Source organism: Bombina bombina, chromosome 3 (genome assembly GCF_027579735.1).
Source record: "Bombina bombina isolate aBomBom1 chromosome 3, aBomBom1.pri, whole genome shotgun sequence".
NCBI lineage: Eukaryota > Metazoa > Chordata > Amphibia > Anura > Bombinatoridae > Bombina > Bombina bombina.
The window spans coordinates 315,840,504-315,851,082 of record NC_069501.1 but is presented as its reverse complement, the minus strand read 5'-3'; positions in this window follow the sequence as shown (position 1 = coordinate 315,851,082).

Genomic DNA, 10,579 nt, shown 5'->3' with positions numbered 1-10,579 from the left:
GAATACCAGTTGCAATTCTCTTGAGGGAAAACAAACGCTCAGGGGGCACAACTGGCGCTCGGCTTCATCTGCTACCCCTTCTTCTACCTAAACAACCTCCATACACGATAAAGGTCTAGGCTCCCCATAAGTGTGGTGCCAGCCTGAGTCCCCCCAGGAGTCTTTTTTAGAGCAGAAATTCTTTTCCCGGCCAGATTACAAACGGCAACTCTCTACTCAACATGGCACAATCTGGAAAGAGGAAACAAAAACATCGAGAAATCCCCAAAAGAACTCTAACAGACCACTTTCACAGTAAAAATGCGTCTGATCCAGACCTCTCAGAGGAGGATTCAAGGGACTCTAACTTCTCCATGTATAGACGCCTGGAAGGGGATAATTCATCTAAAGACAGAACAGCTCTATCACAGGCGACCTTCCTCGAGACTATCAAGACCTTGTCAGATAAAATGGACACTCACTACGCGTCCATAAGACAGGACTTACGCCAATCAGTTAGCGAATTGAAACGTGATATCTCCTCACTAGATGACAGAATGGAAACTTTAGAAAAGAAACATGAAGATCTGGCTATAGACCATTCTAATGCTCTTGCATACTCACAGAGTAGTAGCAGTGCAAATCTCTGACTTGGAAGATAAGATGGCGGATCTCGAGGACAGATCCCGCCGTAACAACCTGAGGATTTACGGGAATAGCAGAAGAAATAGCCCCAGCGGAACTTAACAACTATTTGCTCGGCCTCTTCAGAGACCTCTTAGGTCCCGTTTCTGATTCAGATCTTCTGATGGACAGAGCCCACAGGGCATTACGTTCTCGTAACTCACCTTCAGACGCTCCAAGGGATGTTATCCTGAGACTTCATTATTTTACAACGAAAGAGAAGATCCTCAGAGCATCTTTTGCCAACAAGCCCCTCAATAAACCTTACCACAACTTGCAAATTTTTCCGGATCTATCTCCCCGCACCTTAGCAAAAAGAAGATCCTTTCAACAGGTAACACAAACCCTGAGACATCACAACATAAAATACAGGTGGGGGTTCCCGGTAAAGATTTTCTTCAGACATGAGGAACAATCCTACGTTATCTCAACTCTCGAGCAGGGCCTGAAAGTACTACACAACCTGAAACTTACCCTCACCCGGGAATCCAGTGATAGACGGAAAAACAACTCCAACGAGCTTAGCACTACAGCACCAGAATGGCATCCCCCAGGTGAGGGACCTCCTCCCTAAGAAGAAGAAGACCTACACGGATAATCTTGACTATTCAAGACATTGATTTACACCTTCAGATACCTTTGCTATGTTCGCCCTGGCAAAACCCTAAGCACCTACAGAGCATACACACGGGTACATAACTTACTCCAATTCTGCTCTGACTGCTCAGAACTAGTTGTTAGGACTCACTCCGTCAAGAGGACTTGCTCAGGTAAACCCAGGAGCTCACACACGGGTACAAACCTTACTCTCCTATAGCTCTGGGTATCGCATTACATAATATGCTGTGATTTTGAATTTGTGTTTCTGATTTTGTGTTCTTCCCCCGTTCATTATGCAATGTTGAACTATAGATCACTTAGCTTCTTAGATTAACCTGAACTCATATCTTGTCTTTGTATAGCTATATTAACTAATATGCAGTTTATTCTTGTGTATAATCATTTACTGACACCATATATTTCAGCTTGGGTTTATCTCGTATTGCCATAATATAACATCTCTTATGGTAACCTTTGTATCGGGATGGTTGCGACATAGGGATCTTAGAAATGCCCTTACAAGCTACCATCTTATCTCTCTTAAAGAATCACACTCCATAGATGTTAGAGACTTTGCATTACCTTCTTAGAAATGTCATTTATTGCATGCTGAAAGTTGCTGGTGCTGCGGTTAGCAGTTCCTTTCGCCCTCTACTTATACATTTGTTTTATATGTGAAGTTTGTTATTATGACTTAAATTATAGCTACTCCTCTGGAAAATGAGGTCCCCTAAGGTGAATTCATGGTTAGTATAACTTATATGTTACTGCTGGGCCCCTCTCCTCCCTTTCCCGCCGGTACTGGCTGCCTGCGGGTCATACCCTCACTCCTTTTTCCCACATTGCCTATAGCTGGCATTTCCCCAGGAGAGGAACTCACCCAGAAGTCCCTAATATTCCATACACAACTATTTCCCCCTCCCACATAGCTCATCTTATAGAAAACAGATTTATTTGTAATGTGTTTTGGGTCGGAAACCAGTTGCCTTCTACATCACTATGACCCCTCATTATATAATAGTGCTACATAATAACCTTTAGCAACCAACCTACATGTTTTATTGCCCTTTACAGAGGAATTTAGATGCCTGATTATATGGATTGTCTCCTCATAGGGCATTATCAGCCCCCCACCCCCTATGCTTATAGATATGTGGCCAAAACTTTTCTATTTAGCCAGATAGGACCTCCCGATCAGACCCTCCACTACGTATATAAACCACTATGCTCTGAGCAACTTATGGGCCCCCTTATCAATTATCAATTATCTACTTTCAATTACATATCTAATAGATTGTCCCTTATAGTCCATCCCTTTAGCTCTATAATATATTCTATACTCACCCCTTGCACGTTATAACTCTGAGGCAGTCTAAGGCTCCGCCCCCCACAACTCCCCTCCCCCCCCACTCCACTTAGAGCGGCACTTGTCCGCTGAACTCCTTTTCCCACTCCCCGCCAATTTGGTCCAAAAGTGACCAAACAACAGCTAATCTCCACTTGCCCCAATCCTCTTTTTTATCATATTTAATAACCGCACAAGTTGCAATGTGGGGACCAGGTTTATTATTCCTATAATATAAAAATGAGGTTTCAATTTCATTTGTGGTTTTACCAGTTATCTATATCTTATAACATTATTTCCGTTGACTAGATATTTGTTACAAATTACGCTACTCACAACTTGTACAATAAGAATACCAGATATAGTTTCATATTACATAGCTACTGTTTTGCTACTCTTCTGGAGAAGCATAGAATACATGCCCAGAATTGTTATATTTCTATTTTTTCATTATGTTTTTGGTTATACTGTATATGTTTCAATACCAAACTCTTAGTGTTAAGAGACGAGCATTTTCTGTAACATTTCTTATAACCTCAATAAAAATATTTTAAAAAAAAAGTAAGTTCTGGTTTTAATGGAGTTATCCACAATTTCTACCTCAATGTCTAAAAAATGCAATAATTTCATACTATGTTCATATGTGAAAGTGAGGCCTACATTGTTAGTGTTAATGTCTTCTAGAAATAATTCTAAAATCTCGTGATCACCCCTCCAGACCAGGAATATATCGTCAATATATATTTTATAGAGCACAAAGTTCGCTCTCCATTGGCCATTGGTCACAAATGATTCTTCAAAAAGACCCATAAATAAGTTAGCATAGCTGGGAGCGAACCTTGTGCCCATAGCGGTACCCCTGGTCTGGAGGAAGAATTCATTGTTAAACATTAAACTATTATTCTTTAAGATGAAATCTATGCTATCTAAAATAAATTTGTTTTGTTCATATAACAGATTATGGTCTTTATCTAAATAATGTGCAATCGCTTTCAGTCCTAAGTTATGGTCAATATTTGTATATAATGAATTAACGTCACATGTAACCATTGTGTAATTATTTTGCCATTTAATTTAATTTAATATATTTAGAAAGTGAGTGGAATCTTTTAAGTATGATGGTAGCTGTGTGACATAATTTTGAAGGTAATGATCTACATATTGAGAGAGGTTGGAGGATATTGATTCTATTCCAGATATAATGGGGCGTCCTGGGGGTTTGGTGAGATGTTTATGGATTTTTTGCAGAAAGTAAAATGTTGGATTTTTTTGAAAATCTATTTTAAGGAAGTTGAATTCAGAATCTGTAATAACCCCAGATGTCTTAGCCTTATCTAGCAATGCATTCAGTTTCTTTTTTTGAGAATCTATAGGATTATGTTTGAGACCAATATAGGTAGCATTGTCATGTAGAAGTCTATATGATTCTTCTAGGTAGTATTGTACATCCATAATTACAATGCCCCCGCCTTTATCGGCGGGCTTTATTATGATTTCTTTAATGTCTTTCAATGATTTTAATGTCCTGCGTTCATTTGGTTTGAGATGTTCTTTTATTTTGTTATTAGTTTCTAATTTATCTATGTCTTCTCTAACTTTTATTTCAAAATTTTTGATAAAATCTCCCTTTTCTTGCATAGGATAAAAGGTTGATTTTTCTTTTAAATTAGAGTGTGAGTAATTGCTTGGTTTGTTTTGTGTTCTAGTGAGGGGAGTGGTTAGAAAATATTTTTTTCAAAGTTAGTTTGCGAACAAATTGATTGACATTTATTAGAGTTTCAAACTTATTCATTTTGCAGTTAGGTGCGAAAGTGAGGCTTTTTTTAAGGATTCGTTCTTAATCTATATTTAATTTGTATTTACTTAGATTAAATATACCTGTTTTGGAGTCAGTTCTTGGAGTAGTTATCTGAGCCTTTTTTGTGGGTTTTCTCCCTCTTCTCCCTCTCTTTCTCTTTTTCCTTTTGGAGTTCCCCAAATTGAATTTTGAGTTCTTAAAGTATTTCTTTCATGTCCGGTGTGTTGTGGATTGAGCCCTAAAAAATGACTATTTATTTTTTGGAGGAGTCATTATCTGTGTCTTCATGAATGTCTGACAATGGTTCAAAATTATTTGATAGAGGGATCCTCCAGTTGTTTGTATTAGTTCTTTCTCTGTAATTTTAGGTATTAAAAGAAGGTTTGTTTGTTTCTGAATTGTTACATCTGTTTTGGTGGGGTCTATTATAGCTGTTAAAATTAGATCTGTTTTCACCATACTGATGTCTATTGCGATAATCATTGTTTCTATATATATGGTCATTATTTCCATACATATGGTCATATTGTTGGTGATTCGATCTATAGTCTCAGTCATTTCTATCATTATAATGATTTTTATTAAAGTTATTAAAATTATTAGATTTATTAAATCTTCTGTGTTTGAATGTGGGTTGATCTTTATGAATATATGGTAGGTTTTGATACTTATAATTTCTAATCGGTTTATAATTTTTATCAGTATGTGTATTACTATGTTCCTTATTATATGTTACTTTCTTATCTTTTCCTGTTTTATGTTTACTGAAAATAGATTAATTAATATTGGTATTGAGTACATTGGTGTTAACATGTGATTTTTCTATATGGTCTACTGTGGATGAAGAGCAAGGGATAATGTCATTCTCATCTTCTTCTATTGTTATTGGTGGTGAAGTACTGTCAATTTTTTTAGCATTCTTATAGTCTTCTATATCCCTTTTAAATTTGTTGTTTTTTCCTTCTAATAGCATTTGTTTAAATTCTGTGATATTTTTAATCATAATTTGTTGTTTGTTTTTATATTCTTTATCATTACTGAAAGGTTTCAGTTTGTCTTTGAATGTTTCAATGTCATTTTTCATTTGGGTTAATGAACGATCTCTTGATTTAATTAGTACTTTTAGCAGATCTAATGAAGCATTTTCTAAAATATTATACCATTCAATAAGTAGGTCTTCATTGAGCTCAAAAGTGCAATCTTTTTTTAGTCTAAGTCCTCTAAGGACCATTTTAGACTCTATATATTTTTGAGTATATGATAATTCTACTGAGTATTTTATTTCTTTTAATAGTGTGTCTTCTAGTTCTTTACATGTGTTGTGTAAATTAATATCATCTGGTAGTGGTAAGTCTCGTGTTTCAAAATCTGTGATTTGAATTTCAGAGAGGATATTTTCTCTAAATGAGAACAATTCCATAGTCTAAGTGAAGAAAATAATAATAATAATAATATTTATATGTGAAAAAAATAAAGATTTGTGTAGAGAAAAAAAAAGGTCCCAAAAAACGTGGATATTTTTAGAAAAAATTGGTCTTAGAAAAAATATATATATATATATAAAAAAGCAACTGCAAACACCTGGAGATTAGAGAGTTAGAAAACGATGGAAAAATGGTGTGAGTGCTAAAAAAGAAAAAATGGTGTATGCTTGAATCCCTAGGTAGTCTAGTAAATCTCCATATACAGACTGTAGGTGCAAGGTATATATGTAGGGGTTGGGATAAGCGCTCTAGAGGGGAGCTCACCAGATATACTCAAATGTAGATTATATATAAAACTATTTAAAAAAAAAAAAAAAAAAAAGAAACCGTGTGACATATAAAAGGTTTAATATAAAGTATATATCAGCAATATGTGAATACCGTAGTATGCTGAATACCGTAATATACAATCAAACAGTTAATATATATATATATATATATATATATGATGCCGGCATCAAATGAAATAAAACATTAATTAAAGAAATTTTCCATATACAATAGATCGATAATAGTACTAAGAGTAATAGGTAGTGAAATCTAAGGGTAATATTATACCAATATATGAAAAATAATCTAGGCTTAACTCAGGCAGAGATATGCGATATTATTACAATAAACACAGAAATTGCTTGTACAAATAGTGTTACTAGTAAAGCATGTAGAATCCAAACAGCTCTTAAACCTAGAGCGAGTGTTAGATATGTCCGATCTGTTGACCGTTAGAAACAACTATGGGTGAAAAGCCGTGAGCTGGGAACGTCACGTCACCTGACTTGTAAGAGTCCTCCAATCATGAGAGCCAGACTGGATACAATGATTATTTGAAAAGAGATCCTATTTGAAAATAGACACTTTATGTCAATTGTAATACTTGCAAGTATCCGATGATTTTCTTTAGAATATGTGACGGTTTTTGGTTCTCACTAACACAACACTTCTTTTTTCACATTTTTGCATTCATATCTATTTATATAAATTCAGATCCAAGTGGATAGATCTATAAATATGATTCTACGTAAGGTTTCATTCACATATGATAGACATATTCATATACACTTGTATTGTTTATTTTAATTTATGTAATAATTTATTTATTTCATTCCATTTAGATTATATCCATTTTTACAACATCACTGATCCCTTGAACAATTGCTGCATCTCATAACAATTTTGGAGACTTGACACTAATAATAAATACATATAACATTTTTTTTTCCCTCTTCAATATCTGTTTTTATTTATCTCAACAGAAACTCTTCCAAAATATTTTTGTTAGTTCAGTATCTGCGTATGGAAAAACTATTATATAGTTTGATATGTCAATCCCTAATCTCAACTTATATATAGGAAATCTTTTTTATATTATATATATCAGTTATATGTGAAGCTATAAATGATCTATTACCGTTTATATAAATTTCTTGATATATTTCTCACATCGTTTACTCATGTATTAACCGCTTCTACATATACACTATTAATATGTACACCTATAACTGACAACTCCTATTCTCACAAAGTCACCATAAGGCCAGCATAGAGTTAATCCTGATCACACACTATCACACCTGGTGCTGATTGCATTTTCCCCTATATAAGGCATCGGTTACACTCAGTAAGCATCTTGATAAAGGCAGCTAACACTGCCGAAACGCGTAGATTTGCTTACTTCTACTTTGATATTTGATATCCACTTACACTTTGTGTTATATGTTGCAGCTCACAGGTTCATTTCGATCTCTATGATATATATAGAGAGAGATATATGAGTAATTCCTGTGTGCAACTTTGTCAGTGCTAATTACAGCCTCTCTCCTGCGGCACTTAAACAGGTTCATTTCTACATCCCTGAACACACTGAGATAGATATATGAATAATCCCTGTGTGCCTGTTTGATACATTTTGGTTCTTACTATAGCATCATTCCTTTTTGCAAAAATCCTTTGCAAACCACAGCGGACACCAAACTGTTTGGAGCCTACTCGGATGGAAGATGGACTATAAAAGAAGGATTAACATTGTGCTGTTCTGAACAGCTGAGAACCAAAAACCGTCACACATTCTAAAGAAAATCATTGGATACTTGCAAGTATTACAATTGACATAAAGTGTCTATTTTCAACTGGAATCTCTTTTCAAATAATCATTGTATCCAGTCTGGCTCTCATGATTGGAGGACTCTTACAAGTCAGGTGACATGACGTTCACAGCTCACGGCTTTTCACCCATAGTTGTTTCTAACGGTCAACAGATCGGACATATCTAACACTCGCTCTAGGTTTAAGAGCTGTTTGGATTCTACATGCTTTTCTAGTAACACTATTTGTACAAGCAATTTCTGTGTTTATTGTAATAATATTGCATATCTCTACCTGAGTTAAGCCTAGATTATTTTTCATATATTGGCATAATATTACCCTTAGATTTCACTACCTATTACTCTTAGTACTATTATCGATCTATTGTATATGGATAATTTCTTTTATTAATGTTTTATTTCATTTGATGCCGGCATCATATATATATATATTTTTTAACTGTTTGATTGTATATTACGGTATTCAGCATACTACGGTATTCACATATTGCTGATATATACTTTATATTAAACCTTTTATATGTCACATGGTTTCTTTATTTAAAAAAATTAAATTGTTTTATATATAATCTACATTTGAGTATATCTGGTGAGCTCCCCTCTAGAGTGCTTATCCCAACGCCTACATATATATTATGCAAAACTGGGGAATGGGTAATAAAGGGATTATCTATATTTTAAAACAATAACAATTCTATGGTAGACTGTCCCTTTAAATTTAAACATTTATTAAAAATATATGGAAAAACACTAGTGATAATATGATTATACTCAAGATCCTTTTTTAGTTTTATACAAGTTAAAATAAAATAATATAACTTTATATACATTTACTTCCCATAAAAACAAATATAACCAGGAATGAGAGGGGGCGCTCTCTAACAAAAAACAGGACAATGGACTGAAGCCCGTACAACAAACAAGCTGCAATAAAGATACAACAGCTAGGTAAACAGCATCACAATATCATATATAATGCAATCAGATACAAAATTGATAATAATAGTAGAGTAATAAAAAGTCCCAAAAAGGAAGGGTAGTGCTATGCACTGTCCACAAACGTGTGTGGTATCCAAACAGAAGGCACAGGTTGGAAGGCTGCTCTCCTCCTCTCAGATCAATCCAGATCAGGCACTAGAAATAAACACAAAACAGAGGGGTGACTCATGTGTAGATCAAAAATGCCACCAGCAAAAAAACATCCATAGATGCCAAATGTGTACTCACATGTAACAATAATTATGTCCTGGTAGTTGCAGGCTGATAACTCAGGGTGTATCAGCTAACCCTTCAGACTGGAAAACAGGATGTGAGTTCCAAGAACAGTAGGTCCCAGGATGCAGTCCCAACAGATAATAAGATACTTGTACTTAGCTTTTGTTAAAAATGGTTTATTAAAAAATCACATTAAAAACGCGTTTCTCGGCTTCTAAAAAAATCGCCTGATGAAACAGTGATTTTTTTAGAAGCCGAGAAACACGTTGCATAAAGGGGGCTATATATCTATGCCCCTCCACTTATTGCTTGATGTTTTTAATGTGATTTTTAAATAAACCATTTTTAACAAAAGCTAAGTGCAAGCACCTTATTATCTGTTGGGGCTGCATCCTGGGGCCTACTGTTCTTGGAACTTGCATCCTGTTTTCCAGTCTGAAGCCAGGACAAGGTTTAGCTGATACACCCTAGGTTATCAGCCTGCAACTACCAGCACATAAGGGTGCTATTGCTACATGTGAGTACCCATGTGGCATCTATGGATATTTTTTTGCTGGTGGCATTTTTGATCTACACATGAGGCGCCCCTCTGTTTTGTTTTTATTATGTTTACTTCCCATAAAAAATGTTAAATGAACAATGCCTTTAGACTTGTATTTTGTCTTACCCACTCTCCGACGAATGCAGGTGCTGTAAATAAGCGTCTCGTCCGTGTGTACGTGTCGGTCCACAGAAGTACATGCACAGACTTTCCTTAGCCTCGCTCCCTCCTCGATCACCCAGAAAATGGCTTCCACTGCTTTTACTGCTGCACTGGACTGTGGTGGTGTAAAACCGCGTCCCCGTCAATGTAAAGGTGTCGGTCCACAGGAGCAGATAAACTCACTCGGTTAGCTCCCTCCTCGATCACTCCTATGATGGCTCTGACGTTCAGGTTTTTCCTCTTTGGTCTGTCGCTTTATTCTTTGCAATGCTTACAGGAACTTCACCTTTGCTTTTGTTCCCAGGGTCTGACTCTTATTTCCTTTTTTACCTGTGCTCTCTCGTTTGGTCCCAAACGTATGTAATTTCTGAATGATCCAATGATCAATGAGGAGCACCAGGTAGATTCGTTATATAAAACGTAACCTTTATTCAGCTCGTTGGCTTTCATAAAACATCATTAGATTAGACAACACATGACAGATAGCTCAGTATTTCTCTTGCTTAAGCGTTTCGGCAATAGCCATAGTCATAGCTTGAGAAATTTACATACATAGGACACTTTTAAAATCCCCACCACAATTTGATTGGCTGTAAAAAAAAACTGAACTGCTTGCTACCTGATTGGATGATTGTCTGTGACTAGACCTCCCTCATGTGTACCTGAACA